At 34.7% G+C, this 23,384-nt stretch overlaps 1 protein-coding gene across 4 annotated transcripts in view; it reads right to left on the bottom strand.

Annotated features, from left to right (window-relative positions):
• TBC1D5 (TBC1 domain family member 5) overlaps positions 1-23,384 on the bottom strand; it is a 311,133-nt gene that overhangs the window by 276,994 nt on the left and 10,755 nt on the right. For all 4 annotated transcript variants that reach the window (XM_071735549.1, XM_071735553.1, XM_071735551.1 and 1 more), the window contains exon 2: positions 8,921-8,983. The gene's annotated coding sequence lies outside the window, so the exon portion shown is untranslated. The remainder of the gene's footprint in view (positions 1-8,920; positions 8,984-23,384) is intronic.

Raw genomic sequence — 23,384 nt, 5'->3', positions numbered from 1 at the left:
GGGCATCAGCCATAGCAGCAAAAGGAAGACCAGGGATTGTGTGGTCCAACTGCTGAATGGGAACTTGGTCACAAAGGACAAAGAGCCAACATCCTCAATGCCTTCTTTTCCTCAGTCTTTACTTGTGAGACAACCCTTCAGCAGTCCCAGGTCCATAAAATCACTATGAAAGTGAGGCACAGCAACTGATTCATATGAAGTAGGATGAAATTTGGGAATATTTAAATAAACTGGATGTACATAAGCCTGTGGGTCCTGAGGGGATGGACTCAAGTGCTGAGGGAACCAACCGCACCTGTAAAAGTGCTTTTAAAATTGTGTTGTACTTTTTGAAGATGAACAAAAGTAAAAATGAGTAAACCAGTTAGAAGAAACTTTTTATATTTGCACACCTGCTGTTGCAAATACAGCAAGATAAAGTTCAGAGACAGTAAGCTATCATTACCCTGTCCATTTTACATCCCTGGCAGCTCAGGGATGATTACCTCCTACCCCTCCAACTGCTTTTTCCTCTCTCCTTCATTGAACTAGCACTAGTGTAGACTGATCAGAAAATTTAATAAAGACTAAACTAACATAGCAAAAGAATGATGCAGACTGCTGCTCGTGCATCCATGCAAAGAAGTGAGAACACAAAGCCAGGGAAAGGGGCTTAACAAGGATACCTTCTTCAGTTCTGAAGTGATTCTCCCAATCAATCATCCTTACTATGCTTCAGTTTATAATGCAGAGTGGTATTTATTCAAACAATAATTAGTATAGTTCTCCCAGAACAAAGATGACTTAAAATGCACTTCATGTTGATCTAGAAAAGGTAACATGTTTATATTATGCATATCATTTGCATTTCCAGTTAAGGTAAATTCTAGTCACTCAGTAGTTGCCAGAGTTTTGGGCTTGTTTTTTTGTTTTTGGTTTTTTTTTTAATACTTTACTGGCATAAACTGCTTTTGAGCTGCCAAAGAAATTTTTAAGACTTCAGATTGAAAGCAAGGTGTATAATTTCTCCTAAAATACAGTCACTATAAAACGTGCAAAAAACCAAGAGCCTCTATCTCACTTTAATGTTTGAATGTGTTACAGAAAAAAACCAAAAAACCAAAAAAATGCCACCAAAACCAAACAAACTTGTTTTTTAAAAAAATAATAAACAAAATTAGCTTTTCTAAAAGATTTACCATGATTTCCATTCACACTGGTTGCAAAAGCTGAGCTGCATCTCCCCCAAAATGGCAAACTTACACTTTTACACTTCACAATTTTGCATTTAACTATTTAGCAATATTGCCTTCCCAAGGTCAGCTTAATCCTATTAAGGTTTATAACACTGATAAGACATTTAGTTTCATTTGTCACGTAATATTTCATACTGTTACTTCACAGAGCAAGATCTCTTTTTGTTTATGCAGATTTCTGAGTTCTGCCCTGTCTGAAGCCATCACCAGCAGCTTTACCATGACTCTCATGAGTTAAATTGATTCAAAATCAAGATTCTTTGTCCATAAGAACCACAGGTAAGACATTCCCTTTGGAAATTTGCCCTTTTTCTATAGTGCTAGCATCTGACTTCAAGCAAGACAGCCAGAGAGGAGTCTTACATTCCCAAGGTCTAAAAATCACCTCTTTAGGTTTACAGAAAGAGTGAGTTATAGCAGAGAAAGGGAAGAGATCTTTCAAAACCAGCTGTAGCATGTAAAAGAAATTAGCATGAGTCACTGCTCATGCACTGCTCGTGAAAAGATCAGCAATAGGCTTTCAAGAAATCTGGCTTGGGTCACTGAAAAGAAAACAGAGGCAGATGCTAGGCTGCCTGGCCCAGGTCACTGCAGGGAGAACAACAGCTGGTGATGTGAGTCTTGCCCAGGACACAGAGTTGGGGCTTGATTCTACTAGGCAATTTTTTTTAATGCATGCTTGATCATTTTAGTATGGGAGAAAAGGTGTAAACCCCATGGATTTTTTTTTTTTTTTTTGTGTGTGTAGCTATGAAAAATTAAGCTATTTATTTAGTAACAATATTTAGTTTTTATTATCTTTTATGGGTAATTCTGCACCCAAGAAAAAGAGTACAAACATTGACTAGCTACACAGATCTACATCTGGAATATAAACAAGAGTTTCTAAAGTGCTCTACCAAGATATCAATATTTTAATGGCTCTTAAAAGCTGTTTTATAGTAGAGCAGATACTTTCAGGAGTATAGGGTCTACATTCACTCCAAATTAACGGTAGTATATTTTAAGACATTTTATTTTCACATTCATATAGGGGTCAGAAGAGCCTCCTCTGATCATCATATATACACTTTCAGCTGAGAGGTAAAGAACTCCTTATTACAATCCACCTATTAATGTTCTCATTGACTCAGTAGTTGTTCATACACCCAAGGCGTTTATTAGAACTTCTACCAATGTAACTTCTTGATTATATTCCAGAAAACTAAACTCGCACTACAGAGCCTGATAAGAAGAAGAGAATTTTTTTAAGTGAATTTTTCCATGATTGCCCAGCTTCTCATTTCATGACTCATGCCTTCCTTCCAATCATATTATTCATCATTCCTTTTCACGAAGGAGAGAAATTATAAATGATTACCATCTTGATATTTGTCTGAGCACAGAAAAATGTATCTTTAGAATCAATGGACAACTCTGCTCCATAGTTCAGCTACTTATTCAAAATGTGCTCCACTGCAAATGCAGACTGTGCCTTCACACGTGCCTGTAGTTTTACTAATTGTTCTAAGAATGTATTGCATGCATATTCCTACAATAAAGTCTCTCACTCTAAGAGTCTCAAGACAAGTACTGTACAAGATTTTAGGTGAGGAAAAAGAAGAAAAAGATATTTTTTCAAGTTATTACAAAAATACACTTCTGACTCCCAAGCTGTTTTTACATTTGCTCCCAAGTAGTGCAGGTATTTATTAAGCAGGCATAGCAGAGTAACCAGAAGTCTTTTTAAAACTGTGAAGGAAAATGTTAATTTATTATCTTTTGAATCAATTAAAAAAAGAAATAGCTTAAAAATGCCATGGAGCTGAGTTGCATAGTACATAAACATATGAGTTGCATAGTACATAGATTGCCTGTACACATCAACCATATCAAATTATACTGTAATTCCAAGGGAATTACTTTGTGTTTAACATGAAATTCATACCATTTGTAGAATCAGGTAGAATTTATTGTACAAAAGTAAAGTTTTGCAGTATTAGTCTAAAAAACTCCAAACTTGTTTATCAAATGTTAGAATTAAATGCAAAAATATGACAAATATGATAAAATGAGATAAATATGACATAAATATGATAAAATGGGACAACCCCAGATGCCTAGAGTCTTTGAAAACTCTGGTTTACAGACACATGGCAGTTACACACACACCTGAAACAACACAAACAACCAAAAAACAAAGCTATAACCATATAAAAATGCAAGAACACAGGATAAAGAAAATAGCCTAAAATTGGTGTTTACTATATATAATATAGAAAAAAATATAAGAAAATATATTTAATTTGAGTGCCACTATCAGCTTGCCATAAGTTCTGCTCAAATGTTTACATATCAGAGTTTCAGCAGAGCCAAGTCCTCACACCAGGCACAGCCTTCTTCACTGAACTCCTTACATCTTCACTGTATTGCTGACAAGATGTTAGAGGCTCTTCCTGGTAGTTATCTCAACATATATGGTAAGATATTATACCTACTTGTGGTAGGATAGACTATGCTGGTTGTGTTCCACAAGTATGCAAACTTCATGCAAATAAGGGGAAGTTACACTAGCAAAACTGATTTTGAGCTGCTCTCAGCACTGGTGACAGAGTGAAGAACTGTGCATAAACAAGACTATTCTGACCACCAGCTTGCTAGTAAGTTTCATCTGACATAGAAGTGCATTGGTAGTATAATTAGACTGGCAAAGTGTTCCTGATGCAGACTTAACGCATTAAAATGTATTTAAATAAGAAGAATTATCAAAAACTTTCTGGATTTGAGAAAGATAAACTCAAGGAACAACATTTCTCAAGTTGTTGGTCATCAGCTTTTGAGGTGCTACTCATTTCCTGTAGTTAACAATCATTCAAAAAAAATGACAAAAGATTGCTTGAAGTTTATATAATAGTAATATTAGTGAAATATAACTAGGCTACTGTAATTTTTTTTCCACTGCCTGCAAAATAGGATGCATTTCCTCTCCGGGAAAGGTCATCATGGTATGTGGATTGTTTATGTCGGGTGACTTTATGAAATAGGAGGAATGAGAATGGAATGTACTGTAAAACCAAAAAATACTAGATTGCAGTTTACACTATGAACACCTGAGAACCTGTGTTTTGCATAAAAATATGAAACCATGCCAACAGTGTAAATAGAACAGAAAAGTTATGCAAGTATAGCTAGTAATAAAGCTGCTTGTTGCTGAAAGGGCATCACAGGCCACACAGGTTGTAGGGATTCAAAATTAAAGAATTCACAGCTTACTTTGAGAATGCTCAACCATGCACCCATAATACCTTCTAATGTTCTTTCACATACAACAGTAATATCTTTCATACAATGAAACAGATGCATATAGACATAAAACAAATATGTTGCTGTACAGAGAAGGTTATTTTAATAATCTCATAGGATGATTCCACTGCTACTGCTTTCAGATGACCCTTACAAGAGGCTGTGCTTCCCACTAACCCAGTCTTGCTATCAACATTATGCACCTAAGTTCCTACCATCATACTATTGCTTTCCATGGTTACACTATTTCTTTTCAAATTCACATCTTTCTACAGCTCCTGTCTCCCCGCCAGACCCTTGGTTCAAGTCAGAACAATTGCTTACTCCTTTTTGACCATGCTAATCCCAGACCCAGTGTGGTAACACCTTGCTGACGGTACCTTTTTACTCTTGCAGACATCCTCTTTCTACACAGTGCTATGAAGATTTTCCTGTGGAACATATTTTTTATTCGCTTGGGGTTTATTGTTTTAGGGTTTTTTCTTTTTTCAGTTGAGGACTTACTAGGATTCATATTTTACATGAACTTGTATTTTAAATAACATTTGCATCATTCTTTTTTAACACGCCACGCTTTCATCACTGTCAGCTCTGATCTATACTACATCCTTTACAAGCCTTCCAAAATGCATTGCAAAGCAGCTTTCCTAACAAAGTGAAACCGAACTAGAATATTTATTTTACAAAGCCAACGTATGTGTTTGGTTACAAGAAAAAGAGTATTTCTCTAGTATCTCTTCACAGGAATTTTTTAAAGCTTGTAAAGTTTGATTGGAGAGAGTGCTGATCCCTATTCTGTGGAGCAAGCTAGCGTCATTAGGATGACAAAATCAAGTCTTATTGTGTCAAGGAGAAACATCATTTAGTGTCAACAACACCCTGCTATTGATTTGAACTCCTCATTGCCTCACGGGTGAAATGACAAGCTCCTACACACAGACTCTCGAAGCATACCAATAGAGGAGAGAGGCAAGAAAAATACTAAAAATGGCTGTATTAAAGATACAACAGGAAATATATGACTCATGAGATGTAAATTCCTTTATCTGTATGGAATAAATTGAAGAAGAGCTTAATATGGCTCCTGCGATTTCTATGGAGTCAGATTAGAACAGAAATACACCTACCAATAATACACCAGATTCTGGCTTCCCAACCAGCATCTTCAAACTGTTCAGCACCCTCTGTGAGATATATCAGCTTCATTGCCACTATCTAATACAAGATTATTCACCTTATTTTAGCATCCTGGTTGATTATTTCAGTGTAAGATGGGGAACCGATTGTGCATACAGAGTAAATTATCCTTTCACATTACTGGCAGGATCTCTCCAAGACAGAGCTAAGAAACATTCTGTCAACATGGATAGATTTGCTTTTTTTCTATTTCTAAACAACCCATTGCAAAAAAAAAAAAAAAAAAAAAAAAAAAAACCAAACCAAACAACTTGCTTCTTAAAAAATACAAAAAATAATAAAATCATAGTTAGTCATGCAACATCAATAAAAAAATTGCACATTAAGAGTTCTTCTTCTAGAACTTAAAGCTATGCCTTTAAGCAAATTTGCAAACAAAAAAGAATAAGATGGAATACTACCTACATTGTCTAACTGCAGCCAAAATTTAAGTTAATTTCAAACACTTCTGAAACACTGAAGTTAGCATTCCAGAATTCCACAGTCCATCTCTTAAAAACATTAACAAAATAATATCTAAGGCAGAAAAAAGTATTTCCAGATAGCTTCTTTTTTGAAATACTGAAGTGAAGGGAACAAAGCTATTTTCATACCACATCCAGAAAATGAATGAGGTGTGAAAGAAATCTCTTGTTTAATGTGACCTTTGGCTGTACTTTCACTTGTCATCATTATGAAGTAGCTACTTTCACTGCCAACACATAAGCTGCGTTATATTACCCTATAACAGTAGTAGCGTGTCTTTCAGGAAGTGTTTCATACTCTGAGAAACTGGTGGCAGAATGTATCGACAGCACTTACCTTTGTAACTGCTTATAATAGGTCTTATTCAACAATAAGACCTCATTTGCACAAGGAAGTAAGAGTGACTGTACTAAATTTCATAGAGCATGTCACTTAAAGTAGTGTATGTTGAAGAACTCCCTTGGAGTTCTCACCTTCAGTGAAAACATTCAAATAAGGAGAAATGTAAATTTCAGATTGGAATTCTGCTCAAAATAATAATATTCAGAGCTTTGTTACTGTGCACAGACCTAAAATACTGCATCGTTAAGATCTGTAAGATACTTAACTTTTCTTAACGGGTATAATTAAGAAAGTATTTCTAGAAAGCAAATGAATTTGAAATTCAAGTAAGATTAATAGAACAAATGTGACAAACTTGCATTTTATACAATGGAAGCAAGCTGCAGAATAAAAATCAGTAGCTACATTATCTAAAGCTGTTCATCTAACACCGTAGAGAGAAAAACCATTGATACATACTGTACACACATTTTTATCCATGTATATAAATCAAAGGAAACAGCTTCCTTTAAGGCAAGCATATGAAGATACTAAAGCAAGATACAAATTAAATATTCATACATTCAATATTTCAAAATAAGGAATTTGGATATACACATGCATAATTTAAGTTCTATAGTGAAACCTGTCTACAGAGGCCATTTCTACTGTATTTCAACAGCACTGAAACTTGAAATGTACAATGCAGCTGTGTTAAAACTTTAAATTATAAAGTAATTCATTTCAAGCACTAAACACAGAATAAAGGCCACGCTATGCACACAGCGCTTTTCCAGAGGAGCTGCTGCCTGGCCCCAGTCATGAGGGGTCTGGAACGGGGCTGGCAGTCACAGGGCTCTCCTCTGAGGTGGTTTCCCAGCACCACACGAGTTACTCACTGGGAACCGAGGTCAAGGAGGCAACTTCAGGTAAGAGGCTCATTGGTCCCAAAAAAACCCATCGGTCAGAATGTACTCTGAGTCAAATCCTCAGCCCAGGTACCTGTTTTAAACTCCATAAAGCTGGTGCTCATACTTGGAAGCCTAAAATTGGCCCCTTGCCCTGCTTTTATACATTGACTCCAGCATCTTTGGAGTAAAAAGTAAGATTTCAGACCTTTTTAATCAGCAAAAGGAAGCAAGGTAAAGACGGGCTTCTCAACAACATGTTCTGCACTGGGAATGACTCTTTGTGAACACAGAACCTGAGAGTAGTTTACATACAACACCACAGACATGTTGTATTTTCAGTGCTTGTAAATTCCTATGCACACAAAAAACACAGTGAGGAAAAAAAAGCCTTACTACCCACCTTATCCCCTTCAACATGAATCTTACGCGTGTGTGTAAAGATATCACTATTCCTCCCCGTGTATTTAAAACCTTGCTGCTAAAAAGAAACACTCCATATGAGTTATTAATGTGGCTATATTATTTTCTTATTAGAAGTTAAATGTATCAGTTCAAATATCAAGAGTCTAATTAAAAAACCATCCATTTCAGCAGAATAAAAATATTTCAAGTTAACTTTAAGAATAATTAAAGAGTATTTATTAAGGGGAAAATAGAATGTTTCTGTTCCTACATGTTTAAAAGTAATCATTTATCTTTGCTCCTTAAAGGTCACTCATTTGATCTTGACAGAGTTATGAAATAATAGAAGCAAAAGCTAGTAAGTAGAAAAGTGATATCAAGCAACATAAAGCTAAATAAAATTAGTATCTACATGGTAAATTACTTCGTTGAAAACCATCTATGGATTCTGCAAAGAATATACTTTTGCCTTAGAGCTAGTACTTTAATTTTCAAGAACCAAGGAAAAAAAAAATAAAATCAAAACTAGTCAGTAACAATGCAGCGTCGAAAAGCAATAAACTCAAAATTAAGTTATAAATAATTTAAAGCATGTCATGAAGATGTATTAATAATTCATCAGATAAATAATTTACTAAATAATCAAATAAATAAATAATGAAATACATAAATAAATCAGCAAATAAATAATTCTGCAAAATAACCTAAACAATAAGTCACTAAAACAAATGACAAACCTACAAAACTACAATGATTTTCTAAATTCTGATAGTTTTAAATAAACAAATGTATATAAACTAGATCAATCTTTGGTGGATAGAGAAGTATTTTTCACTGCTATTGGTAAATTCCTGATTACACTGCAGAAGGATATAATTTTAGATTTTACAAGAGTGCAGTTTTTCCCTTGTAAATTATTAACATGATTGCTACGATACATCCTGCTCTGTACTTTACATGTAATCCCTTTATGTGCCTCATTCCCCCCCCCCAAAAATGAAAATCTCTTTACAACATTCTTAATTCACACATTTCTTTTCTCTCTCTCTTTTTTTTTTTTTTTTTTTTTCCCTTTCTTTCTTTCTTTTCTCTGGGTGCAGTACTTACAATACTGCAATAGCCTTCTTGGTGGTTCTCTTAACTGTCTTCTTCAAACCTTCAGAAGTTTTGCTGCAGGGGGAAAACAAGTAGAATAACCTTAATTATTACAGATGGCATCTCATTCATTAGCAGATGACAACATTTTATTTGAAAGCACAAAAAAAGCTGTTTTATAATTCTACAAAGCAACTTAATGTGAAACGACCATTACAGTTTGCAGACTACCAAAAGTTTTTAGAAGTCTTTGGTGGAACGAGTTCAAGCAGACTGAGTCCTGTTTCTTGTATTTAAGCTGACACACAATCTGTGCAAACTGGCACTAATTCAGATGTAAAGACAAACCATGAGAAGGACAAAATACTTGGCTGACATCTAATGTTATCCTTGATTTTGGAAGTTCATAGTCCTTGAAAGAATACAGTGAGATCATTTAATTCCACTATCTAAGTACATTCACAATTTAATTAGAACACTGTGCTCCAAAGCCAACACTGGCACCACAAAGGTCAAAATCCACCCATACTCTGGATAGGTTTTCATTCTCCATTTATTTTAACAAACAGTATTGACAGTGACCACAGTTTTCTTCAAAGTGGTATTCCATAAATACAGCAGTCAAAGAAATGTGCCAGAAGTGCAATCATGTTATCAATTTCTGTGTTCTGTCCAAAAAGGTTTAATTGATTTCTTCTGTAACACACATTACAGGGATGAGTGAGAGACAGTTTTATACACCATGCCACCCATACGAATTCTTGATCTTTGTACAGGGCTACGAAACTGAATTAATACAAACATGAGTTTATATATTGTATATATGCATGGGTTTTTTCTACTCAGTTCAAAGGAAATCAGCATGCACTGTTGTTTTTTCCTGGTAAGATCTCGAATGGTTGATGGATTTGCTGAATTTCAGCATTTAAAAGCATGAAGAATAATTTACTCTTAAAACTACCTGGGCACATTATATTTAACAAGTCTCAAATTCTCTTTAGGGATTATAATAAGAAAACACTTTGCTTAATCATAAATTTTATATTTATCTTGGCTAAACACCCTCCTTTGGACAGACTGCCATGTTTTGTCAAGAAAAATCAACACAGTGGAAATGAAGTACTTGTTCTGTTGTGTGGTCATTCAAAAGAGTATGTAGAAGTAATGTAAATGTGCACCAGCGCTGCTGATAATTTCACGCTCTCATACACTCATTTCAATTTGCTTTAAAAAGTACTATTCCTCCTGGCTAAGCATAGTCATCATGAAAAAGTATACCCCCCCCCCCCCCTTTGAGCTAATGACACTTCAGGCCCCAAAACATGAAAGTACAAAAAATTCTATATTTTGAGGAACTGGAAAGACTTTTTTCTCACAATGTATGTTTCTGAAGTGGGACAAATACGCTGGAATGGTTTTGCTAAGGTATCTCTTTGAGCACCCAGATTTCGTTTTGAGAATGACAAATCATTCCCACACCACATCTGCAAATCCCATCCATCCCCAAAACAAATCATACATATCCCAAATCCTTCTTTTTTAAAGTAATGGATCCTTGTAAAAGCAGTATATACCTTCACACATTAAAAGATTGTGAGGATTACTGGGACATAAAATGGGTCAGGAACGATACTGATGTTCTGGAATCAGACCTTCTCTAGGAAGCACCACTTAGTCACAGATCATCTTCATTCATCTGCAGCTTAGCAGCCTCTGGTAGGAAAGTGATTTTTCACCAATGAGTTACAGTAAAGCTAAAACTGTAATTACAGTCACTGATGGCTTGAAACACTTTTTTCTCCTCTCTCTTTAAAATTCGCTTAGTTTTTAATTACTTTCATGTTTAATTTGGTCTTCTAAGCTGTGGTTACAGAACTGACCTCCTGAAACAACTATTTCTATTGAAAGTTACAAGGGTCATAATTCTATACTCAAACAGACATGTAAATCACCTAAAAGAAAAGACACAAAGCAGCTGATGACCTGGGATACAGCCACCTTTTCCCCGCAAACGAATCCAAATTTAAGTTTTTGGATTATAAGGAATAAAGAAATAAGAAGGGACAGAAGAAATAAAGGACAGAAACTGAATTTTAATCCATGCCTCTCTTTTGCCAGCTGGTCCCTTACCCCTCAACCCTCAAACACAGTACTGGGGCTTTAACTCAACAGATCATGCAAACGACTGGTCAGTGGAAGAATAAAGTAAAAAGCAGTGCTATTCAGGTTTGCATCACAGAACTGTGACTGTCTGTGTTCTACACTCTGCCCAAGACTGCAAAGTTGAATGCTACAATAAGGATGCCCCCTTGGTGGCACTCAAGTTAACTGGGGTTTTAATTCAAGGGACTGGACTGCATCACATACCCAAGAACAAATTTCAGATGTTCATGATAGGAAAATTATAAATAAGGATCACAGTACAAAGCATCAAACAACAAGATCTAATTCTTCACCTCTTGATGCTGCAGCATCAGAGTTTCTTGGTTTGCAGGTACAAATCAGATCAAAAGAAACCACATATTGATGCTTCTTCCCTTTGGGAACTCATGAAATTTTAGGTCTAGATTCCCATATAATTTCAAAATTCAGGACGGGAATTCATTATTTTTTTCTTAATGTTCATTAGTAAACGCAGGCTGGAAAAAAGAAAGGCTGCTTAGAAATGCTCAATCAAATTCCAGACCATATAAGGTATTAACAACCATATTCTGACTCGCATTTCAAGAATTCTTTCAGCTGTTATGAGTTACATGGAAAATTTTGCAGTATCAATGAAAAACAAAACAAAAAACACTAACAAACTAATACTGGAATGACTTATTACTCACAAACTGTAAATCCTTTCCAGGCCAGACGCCTCATTCCTCTTCCAGACTTCCCTCCTTTTTTTTTTTTTTTTTTTTTTTTTTTTTTTTTTACAATTGATTAATTATATTAAAAATTATCTGTCTGGTTCACTTTACACAGAAAGACACTTCAATGAACTACTGTACTGAATCACAGAAGTTTTTACTGTGTTTGATTTTTTTTAAATCATAAAAAGTAAAGAAGGGCTTGTTATGCCTACTGTGTACGTCTAAAAACTGTCAAAGTAATCCAGTCCTACAATCAGTAATTTTGAGTATGTTCCTGGTAAGAACTTCCAGTATATCTTGAATAATATTTTAACAAGCCACTTGTGATTGTCTTAGTAAAACATCAATTTTTAAATATTAAAGTATTGAGTAAAATGCTTAATCCCAAACCACTGAATCAACTGCTATCAATAAAACACATGGCTCATTTGACCATTATGACCCAAGTTTCCTAGTCGATTTTTAGATAAAAACAAGCAGATTATTAGCAAAGGTTTATCTCAAATTCCCACATGTACAGCATGCCACATTAAATATATGCAAATCAGCCTCTTTCTCCTCTAGTTTTTTTGAGCTGACAACTCATATGACCTGAAGCCATGGTTAACGATTACAGTTATTTGACTTTCATATTTATACAGTCATCAGATATGCATGTTAATTGATTTAAACAGATAGTTTTGTATTCTAATGATCAATAGTAAGTGTACATTTTACCAACCTCTTAAATTATAAGAAAATAAATCCTATATAAGTTTTCACCATCAACCCTTCATTATATTGATTTGCAGTTTTTGCTGCACACATTTCCAAAATATGTTAACCTGGAAGTACTCCAAACTATGGGATCTTTATTTTGGTAGCAAATTTTTATTTTCCAATTAAAGACACTTTTCCACTGTGTTAAAAAAAAAAAAAAAAAAAAAAAAAAAAAAAGCCCAAAACTATCCTATTTAAACACTGCATTATCTATTAATTAGAAATTATGAAACAATTAATGAAGCAGATACAGTGGATCGGACAAAAAAATTGTTATTTCATATTTATATTTTGCTACTTGAAATAATCTTCTCTTTCTCAGAGAACCTTAGTTGTGCACTTCCTGATTCTAACAACCTTTATATGACATAGACACAACAGAGTACAACCCTACATTTAAGATTCTTATTTCTCAAGTAACATGTTTACAGTCAAAGCATCCTTCTGTTGCCGTCACGAAATGTATTACTGAATTGGTTACTTGTTTTCACATGGCTGTAAAATTACTCCTTGCAATTAAATTTATTTCAGATGTCCTATCTATTGAAGCATCAAAAACGAAATTACAGATTGCACAAATTTGCATGTGAAGGGCTGACTATTTTGTAAGTTTATACAGTGTGCAATCGTTATCTGACACAATTAATAGTGGTCGTTCTTTAAGGATATTCATATAAAAGAATGGATATTCCACTCTCAAAAAAATATCAGAACATGTCTTATTCCATAAAATGGGTCTCCCAACTTAGGTCTTAATTGTTGGTGGAATAAAGGCTTAATTTTGGTAAAGCAAGAGCTGTCAAATCTCTCTCTCTGTATATTTCATTACCTATACAGATATTTTCATGTCTGCAAAACACAGAATCTTTGTAACTGAATGAGTCTATTTATCTTCTATCCAGGTTAGGGTCATACATGCCAAGTTCTGCTGCTATTCCCTTTTTGGCTGCCTTCTGCAATTGATTTCAAGTGAAATTTATCAGTGATGAGATTTTGAGAACAAAAAACTGCACAGGGATATCAGAGCACTCATCTCAGATTTGTAATGCTCATTCAAGTTCCTGTAATGTATCATGGACAGAAGAAACTTAAAGCCATGTTACCACAATCGTGAACAAGCACCTTAACCTCTGAAAAACTGTTTAATGGTATTTTCTGGTTTTTTTAAAAGGTCTTGATTTCACATCAAACTTAATGAGAAAAGTACTGACTATATGACAGGATACCAGTGCTTTCTTAATGGTTATTTCCCTTGAACTAAGGAAAACACAGATAATACAAATATGTTCTCTTGAATCTTTAACTTACTGAGAAACACCTTCTTGATCTTTAACAGATCTTGAGGTTTGCAGGAAGGGGAAATCCATCCCACCCTTATTACTAACTCAGTTTTAGCACCACAGATGTCAGCACAGAAAGATCCTAGTTCCTTTTGAAAAACGAGAGCTGTGATTTAACCACCATGAGGACTGACTGTAAGGTTTACACTTTTGAGACCAAGGCAGATTCTAAGATAAATGTAAGGGTCAAATAAAGACCCTAAATGTTTTATGTGAAACTCCAGTATAAATGCTCAGAAGAAAACAGTAGCAAATAAAAGGTAAGACAAATACACTGAGAAGAGTTGCTATGTATACACTTTATGTGCAAAGATTCAATAAACTTAGAAAAGAGATACAATTCCTTATTTGTAAAAATGCCTGATATCCTCCACTTCTCTTTGAACTTGACAGTGTTAAAAACTACAGACCTGTTCATGACAGCTGTGGAGAAGAACAAGTAGAATTTAACAACTGCATAAGTTCGGGCTGACTGAGCCACAGAAGTTTTACTCAGACTCGTAAATATAGCACATTCATTTGAGTCAGAATCAGTATCAAGTCTCACTAGAGGCTTCAACTTGGATTAAGGTAGGAACAAAACAAAAATGATTAAAAACTGCTTACAACTTGCAATTTTTAAAAAGGCTGTTAACTGCTCATCATAAAGATCAGTGATTAGAAGTAGCATGACTTATCATATTCAGTATACTTATTAAAAACTGAGAGGAAACAAAAAGTAGAAATCAACTAGTGACATCTCTGATAACAACTTTCATGTAAAGAATTGCAACTACAATACATTCCACAGCTAAAAGTTAAATTCTATGACTAGAAAAATTACCAATAAAATGCATTCTGGGAAATGATAAACCGGTATAGCTAGAAAATTTTAAGCACAAAGACAAACATCACGTGTACATTGATAGCATTCCACCACTCAGACCACTGTGGCCAGTCTGGATCACTGAAACTCTTAAGGGGATCAGGGCAGAAGGAACAGGGAATAAAACCCATCTCAATAGAAGTGGCTTAGTATCCAAATTTAATTGGATTAACTCAGTCACAGAAATGAAGTTGAGACCAATGAAATTTGGAAAACCAAAGACTATGCTGGCCCTGCTGCACCACAGGATGTTCTTTTGCACTCTTTTACATGAACAAATAAACATAGAAATGTATAATAAATTTAGTTCAACCAGGTAGGCAAGTTTAACTATGTGTATCCAAAGGTGATCCAATTTGATTAGAAATCATCAATGGTTTATCATTATCACTGATGTACAAAGCATAGCCTTATAGCCTTTATGATGCTTAGTTAACTCCATAAAAAAAAAAAATTAACTCATTATATAACCTAAAAAAAAAAAAAAAGTATTATCAGCTGGATCAGTTTTATACGCCTGTATAAACCCCAGCAAAAACAGAGAAAGAAAATGCAAAAACAGAGAAAGAAAACACAAAAAAAGAAAATGGAGGGAAGACAAAAGACACATGGTTATTTTTATGACAAAATGTTCTGAGGCCCACACATAGGTCACCTAAATGTGATAAAAAATACATTAATAGAACCTCAAAATTATCAGTTTATGAAATAGAAAACCTTAATACCACCTCCATGATACTTATTTCTACCAACTTCAGTAACATCCATATGCCCTAAATCTTGCTCCATTTTATAATGGTGACTAAATTTCCCTGGACTTACTGGCATTAGTAAGAAACATCAATAAAAATTACATTTGCTTATTTGCATAAAACTGACCCACTGCTCTGTTTCTCCCTGTCTACAGCAAAGTGGCACATGGATACCATGTCAGCAGCCAGAGGCTTATTCTGACACCTTCTGACCCAGTGTCACTGGGATTACTACTGCTTGTGGCATGCAAATGGATAAAACATGGAAACTTCACTGCTAAAAAAAAAAAAAAAAAAAATAAAAAAAATAAAAAAAATAAAATCAAAAAACCTGCACAGCTTCTCTTAGAACGAGTGAATATTTCACACAGAATCATCAAGTTAGTGAATGCAAACTACAGCAGAAAAATGCCACAAATTTCAAGCCTGTTAGTGGATAGATGAATTTAGGGACGAAGATGTAAGCATCATCAAAGAACAAAATTGCTGGGTTTTATTTTAAACATGCTTAATGTTTTAGCTTAAATATTTAAGAATTATTTTAGTCTGTACATTTTACATTTCTTGCCACCTGAAGCTGGTGATCCAAATGTCTAGAACAGCACATTTGGAACGCTGAGTTATATTAACATCATACTAACTATAGCAGTTCAATTTCAACAGATTTCTCTGGGTTTTTGCATATAGCTGAATAAATGACTCTGGAATTAGCTTACTTTTCTTGGAGGCATTATATGAGATTTTTTCTTAGTCTCCTCCTCTTTGATTTAGTACACCTCTTAAGATAATTTATTAATGTTTTGGGTATCTCATTCATCATCCATTATTACTGGTGTCATAAATTAGAGGAATGGAACAAAGCAATGGACTATACACTTTTTCCATATTCTTCAATAAAATAGCCAACCCTCTTCAAAAGAAGTTGGTTTCTCCACTAGAGTGATACTGGGAGCACTTTTTAAACTTAAATTCAGAAACATTATATTTAGCACATATGTCATTAACGAGGTAAATAGCAGGGCTTCACCTTTAAATACAAAATGATAGAAAAACATCCTGTCTGCAAAAGACAGAAGTACATGCTATCTTCTGTAAATTACTCAGATGAACTGATGAATACCAGTGTTGTATGAAAAAAAATGGATTGTTGAAAATGCCGTAGTTTTTTCCAGCATACTGTAACATAGTAAAAGGAGAGGAAAGATTCAAATAACAAACTTAAATGGCAGCATTTAAGTATAATATTATTTCTCAGAAGACAGGTTACCTAAACTGGTAGTTAACAGGAAAAATTCAGTCCCTTGCCATATTTTTTTTAATTAAGAAAATCTAAACACAAAGTATATTAGAAAATACAACTGTGAAGATTTAAAATATTTTCAAAATAATGATAATTAATTGGAATCCAATTGGTAATAAGTTACATAAGAGTATACTCTGCTATGAAGTACCAGAAGGAAGACAGGATTAGTATTAATATTACTAGAACATTAACTACTGACTTCACAAGATCATTGTGTCTGCATTAGGTTACATCCTTTGATTAAGTTTGGGTGTCAAAAAATTCACTTTTTCTTATTTTAGGAAAGACTCTGTTGATATATTTTACACATACTCACTGTTTACATCCCTTTAACTAGAAGTATATCTCTCACTAAGGCAAATTAATGCTTTACATAACCGTACTGCAATCACCTCTTTTCTCATTGCTACATTAAGAAGTCTGAGTCAAATTTAGTAATACATTAATGGAATCAGACAAAAAAGAATATAAGTTTTGAACCTCGTCACCCATGACCCATGGGGATGCTTTAGCAACTGAGGTAATTAGCCAAAAAAAGTGTTGGCAATGACACCATCATTCTATCCTGCAGGAGTTTTGCTGACTTAGCGTTTCCAAATCATCTGAGATTATTTTTTCTTCTTAGTCTTTTTGTTCACTGAATGGAAAACTTAGGTCTGCATGGAATTGCTCATGGAACCTCAAATTAAGGAACATGCACTGCTGATTTACCTAAGACCAACTCCAATATAGTAATCTTAGGATACATAGAAGAAGGTTTATCTTTTCCTCATCCTAAAAAGATTAATGTACCCCAGTGAAAGGTATCCAGAATAACCCAATCTTAATTATTTTCCAGGTAAACAAGCAGGAAACCTGCTCTTTGTTTTGAATACATAATTTAACTTCTTTAAGACATATTTCAACATTAATTAATGAATGTGTGGAAGTACTAAAAAAATTACAGAAATAATGCTTTAGTGTGGAATTTGGAAGAGACATGTTTCCTCAAATAATTATGCCAACCTAACTTTTCCTTTAACTCTTGTTATCCAATTATCATAATTTTCAGGCCTGCTGAAAATGTCATCAATGAACAATAAATTGCATGGTGAATAGACACCAATCACTGAGAAGTAAATGAAGATAACATTTTTTTTTTGTTAGAACACAGAAAAAGAAAATCAATGGAATACTTAATTCAATAATACATTTTTTAAAACTTATTTTTATTAGAGGTTCTGCAGGACACAATGTTGTGCCTTTTTAACATCAAAGATCCAGAAGGCTTCAAGTGCTCATATGCCTGTTAGATAGGATTAGTACCTGTAGATACTGGTTCTTACAGGGCTTTTAAGGGGCACCACTGTTATGTTCTCTAATCACTGACACTACATGTAATTTATACCTTTGCTTCTCAGCAACATCCTATTCTCTAAAACCCTGCTGAGTACCTATTCTCAGATATGTAATTTTAAGCCTGATGTATCAGAACATTCATTCGTGTAGCTGATCGGAACCATACGCAGACCTTCAACCACATAACACATTTATCACACAGGCCAAGCAGGACATCTGAAATCCAGTGACTCCAAAGTAGTGGCTGAACGCAGGAGGAATGAGGATACAGCAAGCACACAGGTAGCAGTGGAGGGCAGCAGCTGATAGCATCAGGACCAAAGATAAACCACTCCATATGAGGCTGCAATACCCGTTTCCCTGACACAATTATTACCACTAATAAAGAAGTTACTACAGCTACATGATTTAACAACTGTTAAACCGATACTGTTAAACTAAAAATCCACTAGAAGCATACTACAAATTGTCTCAAAGAAACAGGGCTTGTTTACTCCTCATTACAGTGTCAGTGAGTCAAAAAGTTGATCTTAAACAACAAAAGCCTGACAGAAAAAAATGCAGCCAGCTCTGTCAGACTCCTGGAAAAGAAACTCAAGGCTGGAAGGATTGTGTTGATCTTTGACTGAAACTGTAAAACAAGTCAGTTTCTTCAAAGCCAAACATAACACCTCAGCCAACATTAAGGAATCCTTTTTTTTTTTCACCACAGTAAATTTTTTTATGTTGTAAGTGCTAGGAAATTTTTAATCACACTAAAAATGTGTTAGCAAGGCAAATGTACATGACCCAGGCCCATAAACAACTACAGGACTGTTTTTTCTGACTAACCTTATTTTTTCTGATGTCACCTAAATTCCAGTACCAATTCCAACTTCTTATTAATAGGTATGTTAAGGTTTTTAAATAGCTTTTAACATTTTTTTTTTTCTAAAACTGAACAATTGTTCAGATTTCTTAATTGACTAAACTCCAAAGTATTTGTATTTTATTGGTCTCATGGAAACTGGACTGGTACCCACAAGTACCTAACAGCCATAAGATACATTATTCCATGCTCTTAATTCAAACAAAGGTAACTAAAGTCTTCTGTTCAGAAGTTACTCTTTGTTATCCTTCCTGAACTCCTGTTTCTCAGCATCACCTCTACTGTCCTACATAATTCTGTCCATTCTTACTTAATTCTAGTTAAAAAAAAAGCTTACATGCAGTAAATCTCTTTAACTGTATCTTCCAGTGTAATTTTACAGAGTATTTGTAAGATTTCTAGTGATACTCATTAAGAATCAGATTCCTCAATGTTTACTTTTTAATACAACTTCAAGTGAAATAAAATCTTAACTCATACCAAGTAAACTAATATTAGCATAGTGCAGGTGGCATTACCACTACCACAAACAATAGATAAGCAATAGTTTAACTTAACCCACAGGTGCACCTCCTCTTCTTACCACCTCTCCCTTCCAATAACCTTATCTTGATTAAAACTATACTGGTAAGTCCAGGTTTTTTTAGCTGCAGGTCATTTCATCACTAAAGTAAACAGTGGAGTCACTTGGGACTTGAAAGTACAGAGCACTTTTTCTTCCTGAAACAAATCTTAAGGATCCCAAACTTCAACATTTGACTACATGAACTAAGTGCTTACTCAGCAGGCATCCAGAAAGTAATGAATTACTTCACTTAGCAATACAAGCATTTTATTATCCATTTTACATAAGAATTCATAGTTATAAGAAGTGTATTGCTTGACATGCAGCAAAAACAAATGGGCAGCCAACAGGTATTTCCTCTGACCCCTGACCAATCAATTAATTTCTGTAACAGAGATAAATGCCTTCAGAACAGCAAAGACAACAGAATCCTCTCAAATGCTAGAAAAAGTCAAAGAACATATGCTGTGAGGAAACAGACTAGGTTTAAAAAATAAACTGCATTGAAGTAATTCTCTAGACTACTGTTAAAACTATTTTCAGTAATATACAGCATCGCACACAATACTTCACAGTGAAATCCCATGCTTGCCAGAACATGTCATAGACAATCTATGTACCCAGAGTGCTTACCATTACCAATATCCATTTCATTTTAACCTTAAATTTGCATACATAAAGTAATAGCAATAAAAAAAAAAAAATATATATATATATATATATATAGCTTAACAAATGAAATCAGTTAAAGCCCAAAATCTAAATATGAAGCAAGGTCAACTATAAACAGCAGGAATAATGCCCATTTTATGCTCTGTACTTTCCGATCTTCTGTACTTTTACTAATGCAAAATACATGTATCCTTAAGAAAACCTATCCTCAAGATCTTTAACATTGCTTATTATGAGGGATTGCTTTCAGAATTAAAAGCGAGATGCTTTATGAATATAAATTTCACATAATCTTAAATGTAAAAAGGAATCTGCTGAATTTCAACCTTCCAGTCACATGACAAGATAATTAAGATCACATCATTCAAGGATTACCAAGATAACTGTGTGTTTAATTATCAGTGTGTCACCATTCAAAGCCCTAGTTATTCATTCACTCTCCTTTAAACCACATGCTGGACGAGAGATGACACAAATAAAAATTCTCAACTCACCAACAGTATACCTGATGAAGTGAGGCATCCAGAGAACTAAAACCAAGATACAGAGTTCAGAGGAGTTCTCTATAAATGAGAGTCTAATTTACTTTTACTTCTGCATATTTTAAACCTTTGTTGTTCTCTCTCTGATTCTCTGAACCATTTCACTATGTTGTAATACAGAACACTGCCATAACATTGTCTTTATTCACAAATCAGTCACTCAGGGTGGGAACACCTAACAAAACAACTCTATTATATATGGTTCACCAGTAAGACTCTAGGAAAACTGTACTGGACTAAGAAAGTGCCAACAGTGGGAGAACAAGTGATAATCCATGACAGAACAGTTTTTCTTGGCTTTTTTCCCCATGTATGCACATTCTAATGTTGTTCTAGGAACTGCAGCTGCTTTCTGGCCAGACTGTTCCAGGTACCTTCTTAGGATCAAAGAGTCATTGAAAGCAAAGAGATAATTTGCCTATAATACCATGCATATATATAAGGTTCATGTATTCAATTCTTAAATGCTTATATATATATATATATATACACACACACACACTGCACCTTTTGTTTACACTGACTACTGAAAATATCTCAATATCTATTATGGTTTCATGAAAGAGAGGTAAATTAAACAACAGCAACAACGAAAAACCAAACCAAACCTAAACTCATTATTTCTTTTTTAATTCATTAGAGAATTAAGATAGCAGGTACTTGAAAATGCACTTCATGAACTTTCACAACTAAGGAAGACTGGCTGATGTAAGCATAGCCATCACGATACACCACAGCAGAATGGCCAAAGACACAACACCACATACAAGCATTTCAGTTAATGAATGAGACCAGGTCCTCATACTCTGTAATACATTATCAATTGACCTTATACAAGCCTTACAGAATATTAAAAAGTGTGTTGCTTTGACATGTAAAAAAAAAGCAAAGCAAACACAGAATTAATCTTTGAGCAGAACAACATCAGTAGAACATCAGCAGAACATCCAGCCAAAAAAAATGAAGGTGACTGTTCTACACTGCATCGACTTCCATCACACCCAGTCAAAACAAACTAGGGCTATTTTCAGATGTAGCCATTCACATCCAGCACAGTGCTGGCCTTTGTTTTTTAATTTTGGTGCAAGGCATTTCCTTTTACATTCCCTACAAAATGGCACTTGGTGGATTTGACAATGTGTACAAGAGCAGAGATACTCACAGTTACAGCTGCCCCTCACCATTTTTAACCATTTCACCAAATTAAAGTTTAATCAGGCAGAGACAAACAAAACAACAGCTTTAATCTCACCTCAGCCATTTCCTCTAGAGCTACAGCAGACAGATCTCTGCCATTTCATCAAGGTGCAGCTGGGTTACTAACAAAGAACAACTCTTCAACTACGATTCAACTATTCAACTATAACATACCAACTATGATAGACTTGTAAGATCTTTCCTATTACAGTAGTGATAAACAATTCTCCTCAAGAGACTACGTAGGCTGAGGACGCAGGGAGACTGGGGCTTTTTGGTTTGTTTTTTTCTTTAATCATACCACAAATAAGGTAACCAGTCCTTCATGAACTTATTTATGCCCATGGATTCAGGAATTCCCAGCAAGGTCTGATGCAGTCAGATCATCCATGACAAATTGTCAGAGATGACAGAGCTTACAGCAGAGCATTGAACTTAAAGCTCTGGCTTGAAGAAATTCTAAGGCTGGATGGCAACCCTAGAACTCTGACTGGAAGATATCGAAGCAAATGTCTGGGTGGAAGAGAGTTTCTCCCTCTCTTTTACACCTGTGGAGGATGACAGGTATCAGTTAATTTTTTTTTTCATTTGTTTAGATGTACACACGATTAGAAAGCCCGCTTTCTAATTTCATTTTCATTGCTTTCATTTTCATTTCACTGTCTGTCATCTTTCACCTGTGTCTTCAAGACAATTTGCAATAATGGTGGCACAGACTCTGAGAGGAACTGACAGTAAACATAACTTCAGAGTCAGAAAAGGCAAATGTCAAATGGAAGTAAAAATATTGAAATGCATCTGAAAGTTGCAGGGGAGAGGTTGGTGTATCAGAAGGGACTACATGAAAAGCCACAGTATCCAGCAGGTACTATAAACAGACATTGCAATGGATGATGATAAACCCATTACTAGCTGCCACAGCAGAATTCTGGAACTGACACTTGTTTCAGTTCCTTCAAAACTAAGCAAAATGAACGAGAATACAATTGGCACGGCCACAAGGTTTCACCAAGCAAAATTCTAGCTGTAGACAGGAATTAGTCTCAAGTGAAATGGCTGTTAATTCATTGTTGTCAGTTTAGGATACTTTTCCATGACAAAATCATTGCAAACTGTTAACTCAAGACTTTGAAAGATAAATTTTCTCACATTGAAAAAATGAAACTGCTACCCAACCTTCACTTATGCTGAAGTTAACTTGACTCATAATTTTCCAGGTTGTCTGGTCAGAGCGAGTAAGAGACATTAGCTAAAATAAAATACTAGTAATCTACAGACTCACTGGCAACTTCTGTCTCTCTCTCTCTTTTTTTTTTTTTTTTTTTTTTTTTTTTTTTTTTTTTTTTTAGGGGCTAAAGTATAGTTGGTATACCAAGCACATCAGGAAGACTGTCAGCTTAATTTAATGTACTTCTAA

This window comes from Heliangelus exortis, chromosome 2 (genome assembly GCF_036169615.1).
Source record: "Heliangelus exortis chromosome 2, bHelExo1.hap1, whole genome shotgun sequence".
Lineage (NCBI taxonomy): Eukaryota > Metazoa > Chordata > Aves > Apodiformes > Trochilidae > Heliangelus > Heliangelus exortis.
The sequence above is the reverse complement of the archived record's forward strand: the minus strand, read 5'-3'. Positions and strand labels throughout refer to the sequence as shown.